General features: G+C 31.3%; 1 long non-coding RNA gene across 1 annotated transcript; it reads left to right on the forward strand.

Moving 5' to 3' along the window:
- The first annotated feature begins 2,269 nt into the window (after nucleotides 1–2,269).
- Nucleotides 2,270–15,740, forward strand: LOC111717252 (uncharacterized). Its single transcript, XR_002768728.1, has 3 exons — nucleotides 2,270–2,428; nucleotides 8,109–9,098; nucleotides 15,608–15,740. It is a non-coding gene; the product is annotated as an uncharacterized LOC111717252 (long non-coding RNA).
- The last annotated feature ends 90 nt before the right edge of the window (nucleotides 15,741–15,830 follow it).

Raw genomic sequence — 15,830 nt, forward strand, 5'->3', positions numbered from 1 at the left:
TAAGACATCTATCTGATGCTCCTGTCTCGAGAAATTTATATAAAACTGTGTCAAAATACTAAAATTCATTATATGCAATTTCGTATAAAAGTTGTAGTATTAAATAGATCATATTCAACATATACGAAACCAATCTGAAAACGACGATATCCCACAAAAAGCCTGTTCAGTTGATTACACTGTTCAGTTGAAAACTGAAGAGCCATTGAAAAACAACTTTTCCATAAAAATTAGACCAGAACTGAAATAGCGAATTTTCATACAACAATATTGCGAATGTTCTGTGACTCTGTTATTTACAATATATTTACAAAATTTTAGAATTTGATAGAAGTAAAATATATACAAATTTTTGCATTTCTGAACTTTAGATCCAAAAAATTTTTTTTTAAATATTGAAAAAATAACATATAGGAGGGTTGCACAAAAAAGTACAATTTTGCACCAGACGCCGCTCATTAAAATTTTATTTTACTCACCCTGAATATAAAACAAAACCTTATAAAACACTACTTGATAGTTGACATTTTTTTACCTGATTCTAAATCACCCTAAAATATACTTATGAGGATGCAAATTTCTTTTTGATTGAATAAAAAAATTATTATATATTTATTTATATTTATTTACATACATTTTTTATCCACATCTTTTAAGACCTTTTATCATAGTCATAGTCATACCTTGGATTTATTAATTCATAATAAATTATTAATATTATTCCAATATGAAAATAAATAATGAGATTTTTTATTATCANAGAAGAGAATTTTTTAAAAAACTTGAACTGTTTTCGCGTTCACATAAAAATAACAATTGGACAGAAATTTGATAATACAAATACATATCTTCATTAAAATATAAATGAATTATTCTACATATTTTATTTCTTTATATCAAAAACCAATTACTTAAAAAAAAGTGGGTAAAAACTAGAAATTTAGCAATCAGTGTATAGTAGATTAACAGTAACCACTTTGGCACATTTTTCTCGTGTTCGTATTTCTACATATATAAAAATCTACATTACTTAAGACAAAAGGTTTAAATTGATCATTTACCTTCTCTGGTGGCCAAAGTATCCCAAAAAAATATTTTGATTGAAACCTTTACTCTATTTATAGGAATTGGTTAATAAATATTAATGCACGATATGATTGAAACATTTTAAAAGAAAGTCGAGGCTGGAAGGGTGGAAAGGGGGGATGTTATGTCCTTTTTCCTTAGACGGGGAATTTCCTTTCCTAAATTCTATCCTAGTATTACAAATGATTGGCGTATATCTTGCACAATTATCTTACACAATTATCTTGCACAATTAGCTTGCACAATTATCTTACACAATTATCTTACACAATTATCTTGCACAATTAGCTTGCACAATTATCTTGCACAATTAGCTTGCACAATTAGCTTGCACAATTATCTTGCACAATTATCTTGCAGAATTACCTTGCATAATTACCTTGCACAATTATCTTGCACAATTATCTTGCACAATTATCTTACACAATTATCTTGCACATTTGCACAATTATCTTGCACAATTATCTTGCACCATTATCTTACACAATTATCTTGCACAATTATCCTGCACAACTATCCTGCACAACTATCCTGCACAACCATCTTGCACAACCATCTTGCACAACTTTCTTGCACAATTATCTTTCACAATTATCTTGCATATTAAAGGAACTGTCATGACATGACCAAATACTAATGTCCGATTTACATCGAATTTTAAAAGCTTCTTATGATCACGAATGAAAGAGTTATCCTAACTTTAAAAATAGAATTTTTTCAATTGCAATTTCTATGTCAGGCTTTTTCTTTAATAGACTCATACTTGAAATTACAACGACAATCCCATAAAAACGTTTTAATAAAGAATTACACAGTTAAACGCTGATGAAGGTGAACAAATATAGAGGACGAACCTTGAGGACGCACATTGAGGACGCACATTGAGGACGCACATTGAGAACGCACATTAAAGACGCACATTGAGGACGCACATTAAGGACGCACCTTGAGGACGCACCTTGAGGACTCACCTTGAGGACACACATTGAGGATGCAAATTGAAGACGCACTTTGACAACGCACCATAATTTCATTCTAGTTTTATGAATTAGGATAAATCTGAAATAAAAAAATAGCGATTAAACTGTTCATGTAAATATATTTATCTATATATCTATATATCTATCCATCTATCCCTCTATCTATCTGTCTATCTATCTATCTATCTGGCCGAGGCTGAATTCTCAATGTCAGGAGGACAGGGAAGGAAGAGGGTGAGGTCTACAGACCGAAAGAATGAAAATATGTAGCTCTACACTCTCTACTATACTGTATACAGTACTAAGGAGAAGCTGCAGAGAGCAGGGTAGTGTAGCTTAAAGCAGCTTGTACCAACACCAAGGTAAGCTGTCAACAGTAGCTTTTTTTTTGCATTTTAGCAGCTTTTTCAGCTTATCTTACCTGATGCTAAATCTTATATTGAGTAGAAAATAGTTATTTTAATGCCAGCTGTTAAAAAGCTGCTGACTGAGCTTAGTTAATGTCATTTATTGATATCACTGACAACTATAAGTATCAGAAATGGTGCTGCAGAGTAGTATATTCGTGTCAGCAGTTGATAATATAGACTTCTTTAGACTTCTGTATGTAGTACTTCAGAGTAGGCTATTATTGTCAGCAGCTGATATAGTTAACAGCTATATAAAGTGCTGCAGAGTAGTAAATTAGTGTCAAAAGTTGATTCAATTAACAACTAAAAACATGGCTGTCATAGATTATAACTGTCTCGAGGCATCTGTAACTATTTGTTTATTAATTGGAGCTTTTTGTTTGATTACATTTTAAGAAGCACTTTGCATTGTACTGTGTACATAAATTGAAATATACTTGTATAATGTATATTGCCCAAAGTATTTTACTTTATCTACAACTCTGTCGTGTATATTATCGAATCTTATCTAAGCTAACCAATATTACTTTACATCGCAGGATATCCTAATTGTTGTTTTTAAAATAGATTTTTTTAATGCAATTTTTTAAATTTTTACCGACCTAACTTTTACGGAGGTCAAATTGATCGGTTCAGCCGTTTAAGGTTCATTGTATACAAGCATCTCGACAAACAAAAGCCTATATGCATAAACACTAGCTTGGGAACCCAACATTGACTGAAAACTAAGTTTTTCCTATAAAAGTCTAAAATAATTTTAAAACAAAGCTAAAAACATCATCATGGCTTTCCCAAGATCCTCAATTAAAAGTTGTGGCAAATCGGTAAAGGGGTTCTTAAGTTGTGATCGGACATACAAACAGACAAACAGACAAACAACCAGAGATTAATGCTTTACATATATACTAGATTAGGAAACCCAGCTTTGTATTAAAACAAAGATTTATTTATAGGAGTCAACCTATTCAACTAAGAACCGAACTAAGAAAATTCCCGTGGTTGTATAGACTAGAGTTCCCCAATCAAAATTGGAGGCAAATCGGTCCAGAGGTTTCTAAAGTTGTAATTGGATATACAAAGAACCAGAGATAACTACATTATATATATATAGGTTACAGTAAAAGATAAGATAATGTCCTAATCTATCTTAATATAAAAAGATTGGTTTTGGCAAGAAACCATGAATCTGGTACAATTACTATTTATGGATTAATGCATAATGCCTACCCAGAACCTACTTACATCTCAACCTGCCAATTCAAGAAAATCTTTTCCACACAAATACATATATGCTTGCTTTGTTGGTACCAGCTCATCCGACCTAAAGGAAACCTGACCTTAGAATTTTCCGACGTAAAATGGTATACCTGTCATGTTAGATCAATTTAAGAAAAAATCTGCTCCACACAAATCCATATACTTTTTTTTGCTTTGCTGGTACCAGCTCATCCAACCTAATGGAAACCTGACCTTAGGATTTTCCGACATATGGTATACCTGTCATGTTAAGCCAATTTAAGAAAAACCTGCTCCACACAAATACATATATTTTTGCTTTGTTGGTACCCGCTCATCCGACCTAAAGGAAACGGGCCTAAGTGGTTTCTGACCTTAGGATTTTGCCATCGTAAAATTGAATAAGATCTTAAAATCAGGTCAGAGGTAATGTTAAGAAAGCTAGGTGGCGTTAAACCGGTGTCATGCATGGAGCGGACTCTTGCATGGAGCGGACTCCCCCTAAAGTTTTAACCATTTTAACACAATGTTAGACACAAAAAGAAATGCTCAAACACTTATAATTATTAGTTAACATATATTAAATACGCATTTAGTTCGTAAATGTATTTTAAAGAGGGTAAAGGCAAAAAATGTTATCGAGACATACATCATTTGCAATATGTTTCTCAAATCAAAATACATTAAAAATATCAGAAAATGTCATAGCATTGCTTTTTATGTCTAACATCGTGTTGAAGTGGTTACAACTTAAAGGGGAGTCCGCTTCATTAGTAACATGACTCCTGCATGGGATGCCATTCGATCAGGATTGAAAATTACTACAATACTTTTTTATTTTCATTTTATCTTTAAGTATTTTTTGTGAAAATTGGTAATATATCAAGATTAAAAAAATACAAGCAAAACCCTTTTTAAAACTGTTTGAAGACATTTAAGATTTCCATTGTTTATAAAATTTGACTGAAAACTCTCATGAAATCAAATTATATTTTCTCTGTTAAAAATTTCCATAACATTCGAAGAATAAATTTGATAGATTTTTTCAAGATTAATTATTTTTTTAAACAATTTGTACAAATAATGTCGTCTTTTTTAACTACTGCTACAAACAGCCTAAATTCCTTTTGTTTCGGATTATTTTAACTTTCCAGTCTTTCCACTCTCAAAATCCCCCCCATCATCGGTCAATCTTTTAACAATATTGTCTCCTTCTCTCTTTAATTTTTTCTTAGATTTCTTAATCATTTGCAAAAAGAGGTTTTTAATCTTTAAATGTTTAAGTTTAAAATTAAAAGATATGAGACAATTGTGGTTTTATTATGTTTAGTAAAACAGTGAAAAGAAGTCAATGCACTTGTATGTAATCGTTCAAGTTACAAATATTTCACTTCAAGTTAAAGTAAATTACATTCAGGATTGAAATCTTATGTTTTTATTTATAACTTCTCTCTTTAAAGAGCTATTGAGAAGTACAAAAATGTTTTGAATTTGAATAAATTAGATTTTTCTCATAGTTGTGCGTTAAATCACAACTAGAGAAGGTACCAGTTCATAAAGACGTCTCAGTGATATCGCATTCTCTGTCTAGTTTACAGTGATTTAAAGAAAACAAATATTGTAAAGAAACATACTTTACGATTGAAAAATGTGGTAATTTCCTAAAAAACGATTTTATACTAGGACAGACCCGAAAATGAATGTTAAAAACAAAAGGGCGATCTCTACACATTGAAAAAGTTCGCAGAGGCCAATTTATCAAAAAGATTAGATAAATGGCTATTTCTTAGAAAAATTTAAAATCTTTAAAATGTTTTTTTGGTTAAATATCTGAAATTTCCCAAAATCAAATATTGAAGTTCATCAAAAATGTAAAAAAATTAAACAAAGACACAATTAACCACAATTTCTTAATCAACCTAGTTTGTAAGATTATTATTTTCAACAGGATTAATTGTTTGCATTTTGTAAATGACTGAATTCAATGAAAATAATAATATTGCGGTTAAGGTTAAATTCAATATTGACAGTTTATTGAAATAGATTTCAACACCTCGACATAAACCTCTAAAAACTTAAATATTTTTACTTTTGATAAAATCTTTTTTTCAATGAAAAACTTAATGTTAAAATTTAAGTGTTGTTGCTAATATTGTGATTGTAGGTGTAATATAAAGAGAGACCCTGTATGAATTATTAGAATTAAACACTTTTAAAGCTAAAAAACGACAATATCTTCCACATTATCGATCGGATAAAGGTTTCAAGGTATACATGTAAGGTAACTTGAAATTACGCTTTCAGTCCTTTTAAATTTAAAATTTCCTAAACTGGGCTTGATTGAATCTAAAGCTTATTCTAAAATTAACTAAACCATACTTAATCAGAAAAAAACTTAATTAAAGGATGAATTTTCAGAAATGACGCAACCTTTTAGATTTAATTCGGTTTAAATGTGAAGAGCTTAATTTCTCTTTTTTTGAAAAATTAATACATTATATGTAAAAAATATTGAAAAATATATACCTTAGATGTATTTTATACTTTCCTCTCAAATATAAAATCCTTATATATTTGGAACCCAATGTTCAAACTGTTGGAAAAATAATCAAATAACTAGGTTGCAAAAATGAAGAGAATAGAAAATTTAGTTTGTGGCTAAAACTCAAATCCTTAAAAGTGTTTTCCCCAAGAATACTAATATTTGTATTTTTTTATCAAATAAATGTAAAAAATTGGTAATAACACTTCAAGCAAATTGTACCGGGTGAGTAAAAGAAGGATGAGTAGCGAGATCTAGCCGTTAATAAAGCTGTTTTTTTTGGTAATCTCATTTCTGACAAAAACGTTTTGAATTTTTCGGAGAAAATGTGCGAAATTAAATTCAGAAAGTCCGCCATTTTATTTTTGAAAAAAAAAAACATTTTTAAGACTTTTATTCATACAAAATTCATATAAAATTGTGTATTTTCAAAATATGTTGATTGCGGATTTTATGTATTTATGTATTTATATTAAGAAATATTATATTCCCGCACTTTTGTTTTTCTACTAATCTAATTTTGAGCATTTAATAGTTTGCGAGTTATTTTTAAAGGGTCTATCAGATTGCCTATAAAAAATTCAAAACTTTCACACATAATTGTCAAAAATGTTTATCATATGCAATATCTCGCTATTCACCTTTTTTTACTCACCCTGAATAGATATAGTTTCTCTGAGATCTAAGACTGGATAAAGGATCCAGGATTGAGTCATATATCTGTAAAACATGAATGATTTATTTATGTTTAATCAGGCCTCACAGTCTCAATGTTTTCCTTTCTGCCTCTTCTTTTACAATCCAGAATTTCCTGAAAGGAACTGAGTTCTAGCTACAAACTATGATTTTTTTGTCATAGAACTTTATTAAAACTGTTAGTTCTGTTGGATCAAATAATAAATTAGTTTAAAATATCACCAGGTTCTAAAGATATAAGGGTTAGAAAAATTGAGTTTGTGGCAAAATCTCAGTTTCACCTGAAAAGTAAAATTAAAGAAAATATATTTTACTGCCTTTTGACCTATAAATCCTGAAACGGGTTTCGTCGACAAATTTTGTCTACAAAACATTCAGAACACAGGGAACCTTTGGTGACATAAAATTCCCTTAACTTCCCTGTAAAGTAATTGTTAACCATAATCATTACTTGGTGCCGTACAGAAACCGATTTTGGGAGAAAAAAGTTGCAGTTATTTGAAACTTTTGCAAAAAATGTCAAAATAAAGATGATCCAAGTTTTTATTTCTTTATTTTTACCGGTCGATCGAATCAGTCCTTGTATAAAATTTTGAAGCCATCCTCCCTGCTCCCACCCCTCATCTCCCCCCTCCTTTCCTTCCTCACCCCTCATCTCCCCCTCCCTTCCCCAACCCCAGTAGCATTACGCTACAGGGTGTTTTTTCGAAAGAAATAATCTAAGATTGATTTATCAATGATTTACGCCATCAGGTTGCTCAGATATAGTGATTAGAAAATCTGTGTTTGTTGCAAGGACTCAACTTCTTTAATAACATACTTAATTACTTATAAAGTACTTCCCCTTTAAATAATTTTTTAACTATTGTTTAACTATTGAAAGTCGGCCTTTTAAAATAATTTTCAAATGTTGGCCGATTTTTCATTTCTAATTGGCGCATTTTCAAAAAGAAACTAATTCCAACTACTTTCCAGGTTTTTTTTTAAATTTTTATGTTCCATAAACCCTCTCTGTGTTCATGCGAGGTCCTACAAAAATTTGGGCCGATCGGTTCAGCCGTTTTAAAGTTTATTGGTTACAAACAGACTAACAAACAGACAGACACCCAGTCCAAAAATATATATAGAAGTATAAATAGAGATGCATATTTTTTTCAGAGTGCAGTGTAACCTACATGATGAAACTCCTATCCCTCAGAGGAAATCTGGGGGTTTACTTCTCTAAGTAAATGCGAAACAACTAAAAACTCTCCATGAGCTGTGTGTCTACTTCAGTGTCTTTCTAAGTATGAAAGACTGCCTGAGATAGAGTCAAATAATTCTTAAAAATCTTGATAATCGATTATACAAACCTATACACGGACGGATGAAGGAGGAGCGGATACATGTTATCTCCAGAATATCAAGGATATCTAGATATATCTTAAACTTATCCTACGTTTTAACCCAGCGGAAGGGGATTTTTAAGTTTAAGAAAGACAAATCCATGATAAAAAAAACCAAAATTTTAATATTAAATTGATGGAGCCACGTTATCATCATTCCTTTAGATCTATTATTTTCGAAGCTTAATGATATTGTTATTGTAGCTCAGGAAATATTGAAGCTTAGAAAATATTGAAGCTTGGAAAATACTTAAGCTTAGAAAATATTGGAGCATATAAAGTATTGAAGCTTAGAAAATATTGGAGCCCAAAAGATATTGGAGCCTAATGGATATTTGAGCTAAGAGTATATTGGAAATCAAAAGAAATTGATGAAAAAGAAGAAACCGTACAGAAAGTGGAGGAAAAGAAATTGATGAAAAAGGAGAAACCGTATAGAAAGTTGAGGAAAAGAAATTGATGAAAAAGAAGAAACCGTACAGAAAGTGGAGGAAAAGAAATTGATGAAAAAGGAGAAACCGTATAGAAAGTGAATGATAAGAAATTGATGAAAAAGGAGAAACCGTATAGAAAGTATAGAAAGAAAAGAGAAATCAAGTTTTAACAACAAAACAAGATATATGAACACGAACTCCGAAACCCGTGAGAAATAATGTAAAAGAAGGAGAAACTAAGAGAAGAAAAGCTGTAGAGTAGAAAAATAAGAGGACTGTTGAGGAATTTAGCTGGGTCCAACCAACTTCATAATTTCCAAAATGCCCAGGTAAAAAAATATTTCAGATTTCAGTATTTTTCAACTTTAACGTTTATTTTGATTATCTCATGAACGATTTAGGACAGCCCTTCTTGAAACAGAGAATACAATTTTTATTGATTTTGTTTCCTATCTGTAAAATGGGGACAACATTTTATTAATAGTAAAAATTAGTTGAACTGCATAGACTAAGTTGAATCACTTCCCTTCAACTTAAACCGGTGATGGAGGAGGGGGGGGGGACCCAAAAATCGTTCTCTAGGAAATTACCAATCAATTTCTCACATTTGGAAGACATTATCCTTTGTGGATATTTTATAGTCTGTACGTAGAAAGATATTTGTTCACTCTAGAGAGATAAATAAAAAGCCTCCTAGATTAATTATATTTACCTCCCGCTTTATCAACTGTATACCCCCACCTCAGGGTAATTTGACATTGATGAACTAGCTACACCCTATATAAGAATAAACTATATACAGGGTGTACCACAAAACATGACAGTTTAGAATGTCTTCTTTCATAATTTGTTTGATGCCAGACTGAATAATCAAACATGTTATATGTCAGTCACACTATAGTAAAATTGATTTTAAAGTCAAATATATTTTAGTAAAAATTTTTCTTAACAAAATAAGTCTTTAATATCTAATACAGTATATGGAAGATTACATTCAAAACTATTCACCAACTATTCATGTTTCGAATAACACCCTGTATGTAGTATATCTTGATTATCCAGCATAGTAACAGAAAAATATTTTATACCCCCCCTTCTCCCAGCATTTTATTTCTCTTCTCCGCCAGGTGGCATAAGGACCCCCCCAAAGGATCCCCCACNCCCACCTTGTAGATTTAAATGGCCTGTATATGCATGTAGCAAAATCATAGAGGGGGTCAATTATAGATACATCATAAAATTGATTGGTAGGAGGACAATCATAGATTCATCATAATATTGATTGGTAGGAGGTCAATCATAGATACATCATAAAATTGATTGTTAGGAGGTCAATAATAGATACATTATAATATTGATTGGTAGGAGGTCAATCATAGATACATTGTAATATTTATTGATAGGAGGTCAATCATAGATACATCGTAATATTGATTGGTAGGAGGTCAATCATAGATACATCATAATATTGATTGGTAGGAGGTCAATCATAGATGTATCATAATATTGATTGATAGGTGGTCAATCATAGATACATCATAATATTGATTGTTTGGAGGACAATCATAGATACATCTTAATATTGATTGGTAGGAGGTCAATCATAGATACATCATAATATTGATTGGTATAGGTGGTCAATCATAGATACATCATAATATTGATAGGTAGGAGGTCAATCATAGATACATCATAATATTGATAGGTAGGAGGACAATCATAGATACATCATAATATTGATAGGTAGGAGGACAATCATAGATACATCATAATATTGATTGGATGGAGGTCAATCATAGATACATCATACAATTGATTGGTAGGAGGATAATAGTAGACAAATTATATAATTGATTGGTAGGAGGTCAATCATAGATACATCATAATATTGATAGGTAGGAGGACAATCATAGATACATCATACTATTGATTGTTAGGAGATCAATCATAGATACATCATACAATTGATTGGTAGGAGGATAATAGTAGACAAATTATATAATTGATTGATAGGAGGTCAATCATAGATACATCATAATATTGATTTGTAAGAGGACAATCATATATACATCATAATATTGATTGGAAGGAGGACAAATATAAAATGATAGAAATGAATTTAGAAATATTTTCCCCACAACATTAACAATAAATGTTTACTTAATATCCCCTTGTTCACACTCTAATGAGTCATTTTAATCTCTGCAGATATGTTCGCACTATATTGGATTGCGAATTATATGTTTGGGAGCTAAAAGATGTATCCAAAGATTTATATAAACAATGATATTTTAAAAAAATGGTTTATATAAAGATATTGTAAAAACTTAATACTTTCTCTTTGAAAATGCTGATTTGTAATGAAATCGAAGAATGCATTTGTTGCAAAGATTGAACGCGGGACAAAACTGGGTGAATTTAAAATGAACAATTTTCCTTTCTATTTTACTCGATGTTCAACGTAAGAGGAAAGATGACATACACAATGTATTAATGTTATCAGATTACAGTATTCATGCTTTTTCTAATCTTTGTTTAGTCTCTCTATAGTCTCTTGGACCCTTGATGAACCAGGAGATTAATAAACTATTTACAGAGAGTAGAGTGGGTGTAGGGCCCACAGAGCGGAAGGGAGAGATAAGACAAGTGAAAAGAGAAGAAGGGAGGAGAGTGGAAAAAGAAGGAAAATAATGTAGCATAAGAAAGTTGAAAAGAAAGGGAAACGTTAAAATGAGAAGGAAAAAATTGCCAAGATAAAAATCAAAAAGAAAATAATGAAGAAATCATGGTCAAGTGTCTTTGTCTGTATCACGTGACCAGCACACTGTACTCTTATTGGTGGGAGTTCTTTTGACGTAATACGGACTTGTAAATAATATTATCAATTACATCTATTAAAAATAAAAATAAAAATTATAAAATAATAATTGAAGAAAACCTAAGTTACAATTAGGTTNTAAACTTACTATTTCTATAAAAAAAAATAATATATTTATGAATTTTCGTTTAAATTTGACATAGTTTTATATCAATTTCTCGAGATAGGAACATCAGATATAACTATTATGGGTCCCGATCAAAAGCTAAAGTGATTAGCTTTCAGCCTATACCCCTTTTTAGTTTTCCTTTACATTCCCTTTAAAGACAAGATATTAAGTTTTCAAATGCCTAGAACTTACAAGACTTATCAGCTACTTTCTTAGGATGATGTTTTTAAACTTTAGTAATTTAGATTTTAGATTTCATTTTCCGTTTAATTTAATTTCATTTACGATAAAAATGTTACTGACTCTCGTAAATGCAGTTAAATAAGGAAATTTTTGTTAACAAATATAGTTTTTGTCATATACTGTGAATTCAGTTGGTTCGAGTTTTTTGCCTATTTCTTCTTTTCGGTCAAAATTTGCCATTTTATAAGAAAAGCATACGTTTTAATATTGCCAAATTTAGACGCTGACAGAAAATAAAGGCAAAAAAGACCCCAAAATGATCGTGATGAATCGATCGTTTTTGCATCGTTGTTCCATTTTTCAAGGATTTAAATATATTGCTAAGTTTAATAAGAGCAAACTTTAACAACTAAGACAGTTTTGAAATTTTTATTAAATATTTTAAAAAACGAATCAAACGATTACAACAGTGTTTACCACAAAAAATAAGATTTTACTAGGTTTGTAGAATGTAGAGCTGTACACTCCTTTCTTTTTTAGGCAAATAATTTGAACTACAATTTTATAACTTTTTTGTTTCTAAATTTGCGGGGAAAGTCTCATTCTTAAAGGGTAACTCTATTTCTTAGGGCGGGTTGCAAACCTGGAAAGTGGATTTTTTAAACCCGTGCACACTTGCACAGTTATAGACGCGTCGGTCCGGAGGGAGCAGCGCGCGTGTTAGGTTTAACCCAAATAATGCTTTCTCTCCGGGTTCTATTCAAACTAATCAGTTGCTCTCCGTACCTTTGAGACGGTACGGAGCAGGTTTGGAGGAGAAGGTTGAGGGATAAATTCATCCTCTCTCCGAACTTCTCTTTTCTCTCTTTACTCGAGATGGGACAGTGACAAAGAGAGGATGAACTCGTCCTTCCTTTACTCCAGGTTAGAACTAAACACAAAGTTAGGAAATAGGAATAAAAAACTTATGTTCTAAAATTGTTTTCTTTATTTTTGTTTGAAAAAGAATAACATTCTTGATATTTTCAACCACTCTAGTAAAACAAGAAGCCAAAATAAGTCCAAATCAAAATGATCCGTGAAAATGCGTTGACAAATTCAATTGTGCAAATACTGAAAATTCGTACCTAGGAAATGTGTGCTAATTACTGCGCACACTATGAAAATATTGCGATTTCATAAAAATACATTTTTAAATATAAACCCATATTGGACAGGAACCAAATTTTTGTTTTGACATAAAAGTTTTAAACAAGTTGCTTCTATATTGCACATGGTTTGCTTAATTAAGAAAGAACTGTGTGTAAGAAAAAATTTGGTAAAAACAGTATACGACAAATAGATTCTAGAACAATAGATGGCAACGTAGAATTTGTACGCTCTCAGTACAGCTGTATTCTTACGACACAAGTGTCAACACAGTTTGTGTGTCCGACAAAATTATTAAAAATAGTGATAACTTTAGAATAAAGTACTTATTTTACAGTAAAATAAGTGCAATTTTATGTGTTCTTTATTTTCTGTTTATTCACTTTTTAATTTAATCTTGGAAAACATGTCAACTAATGTGAGAAAATTTCGTTTTTCTTATTATATTTGACACTTGTGACGTCGTGTATAATTGGTCTACTTCTCTGTTGCCACTTATTGTACTTGATAATCTATTTGGTATACGACTTAGTTGATAGTAATTGATCGATTAGATCAAGTTTCAGTTGCGTCAGTTGTGTTTACATTATCGCCCAGAGACAGTACACTGCAGTGAAAACGATGCGTACACCTCTGAAATAACTTTCCTTACATTAGAACAATAAATCCCTCAACATACGTATAGTGATCATTTAATGGCACAAACATAGGAGAATACGTTAATCTAAAAAAACTTGCTCGTAAGACTGAAATTCTTTTTTGTTTTAATCATACTCCTTGTTTTGGTTTTGAATTTCTAATATGTAACAGAATAAATTTTGTTTAAGTCATTTAATGTCATACTTAATTTGCGTAAAACTAAAATCAGAGGAGCTCTGAGATTACAAAGAGAATTTCGTCTAAAATTCTTTTAAAAATAAAGAAAAATGTTTTATGTGATTCTAAAAACACAAATGATAAATCTATCAAAATATATTCATCATATTTTTATTGTTTTTTTTTCCCCTTAACCCGTAACTAGCTGGATTCTTTGTTTATTTGGCTCTACTACTGATTAATATTAAACATACGCTAAATTTAACGCAAATAATTTTACTAATTTGGGTCCGTCCTAGTGATCCGATTTTTAGGGGGGAAGTCCAAAAATCGTTCTCTAGGAATATACCAGTAATTTCAATTTTTATTCAATAGACTGTAGTTCAGAAAAATTGAAGAAAATAATATGAAACTCGATATTTAGATAAGAATAAATACAGCAGACATTCATTCCGACGCACTACGCAATTCACATTATACAGGGTGTCCTAAAAAACATGGGAATTCAGTAACGAATTGGATATCGTCTTTGTTATGAATTAGCATTGTAATACCTAATTTTAAAAGCCACAATATTATAATGTCTGCTAGAGTGTATTTTATGAAAAGGGTAAAAGACTGTAAAGATGTGTTTATAATGTCTCCGCAAGATGAACAGTGATGACGGACAAGTTTACTCTCTGTTTGTATACTGCACTTTTCTTGTTTTATAAGTACAACTGTATGCAGTCAAAACATAAACAAACAAAATGTGAACATAGCAGACGAAACTCTTTCAGATTACAGCTTTCTTAGTATCACTATTCTAAATCAAAGAATTATTTATAAAGACGATATTCGTCACTGAATTCCCAGGTTTATTGGGACACCCATGTAGACGCAGGGATAAATTGGTTTTGTCAACCTTTGTGATTATTAATTGGAATCCTGATGACAGACAGACAGACGACCGTTCTTGTTCTTTGTTTACCTTGTTGTCGACCTTTGCGTCCTTTTTGTCGTCCTTTGTGTCCTTCTGTCGTCCTTTATGTCGTTTGTGGAGTTGTCGTCCTTTATCTTTTTTTTGTCTCTTATGGCATTTTTTCGTCCTTTTTGGAGGGTTGTCTTTCTTTTCGCCATTTGCCTTGAGTTTTGGTAAGCTAGTGTTTTCTCTGAAAGGGGGTTTAGATTGAGAAAAAACAGAGTGGTGAACAAATTAAGTCGGATTTATTTTCGAAAAAATGCAAAAATTTTCGTTCGTATTTTGCAAATTTTTGTTCGAAAATGTAAGCAAAAAAAATGCGTAAACGATGCGAAATTTCGAGAAAAAATTGTTTTCGCGAAACCATAAATGTTACAGCTGCAACAATTACTTGCGCAAAAAAAATCGTGGAATTCTCTGCTCTAAGGACTTAGTATTGGAAGATAATTAATAATAATTAATAATTAAAATAATTAATAATTTCTCTTCCGTATTTTTACAATCATTTCCCCATTGAAAACCTTAAAATCAGTAAGACACTTGATTAAATTAGGTCGTTCTGTTGGACGACTTTATAGATACAGCTACCAACGGACGGTCAATTCAGTACAAATGAGCTAGTGATGTATCTACTATATCGAGGATCGGAGAGATGGTAACCTTCCTGGTGGGTCCCCCTGGGGACTGGGGTATACTTGGAGAGGATGGACGGACATATTTCTCAAATATCTGTTATGTTTAGGATCGGAGAGATGGTAACCTTCTTGGTTGGTCCCCCGGGGTACTCGGAGAGAATGGACGCAAATATTTCTAAACTTTGTAAAGTTTCACCAGTCTTTAATGCAATGCTTCGGGTTAGTTACAGAACTTGTTATTATTATTATTATTATTATCATCATCTGAACGGCTGGACCGAATGGGCTGACATTTTTAAGGAAATCCAGGGGTATATTCCACGGGCAACG

This window comes from Eurytemora carolleeae, unplaced genomic scaffold (genome assembly GCF_000591075.1).
Source record: "Eurytemora carolleeae unplaced genomic scaffold, Eaff_2.0 scaffold1359, whole genome shotgun sequence".
Lineage (NCBI taxonomy): Eukaryota > Metazoa > Arthropoda > Copepoda > Calanoida > Temoridae > Eurytemora > Eurytemora carolleeae.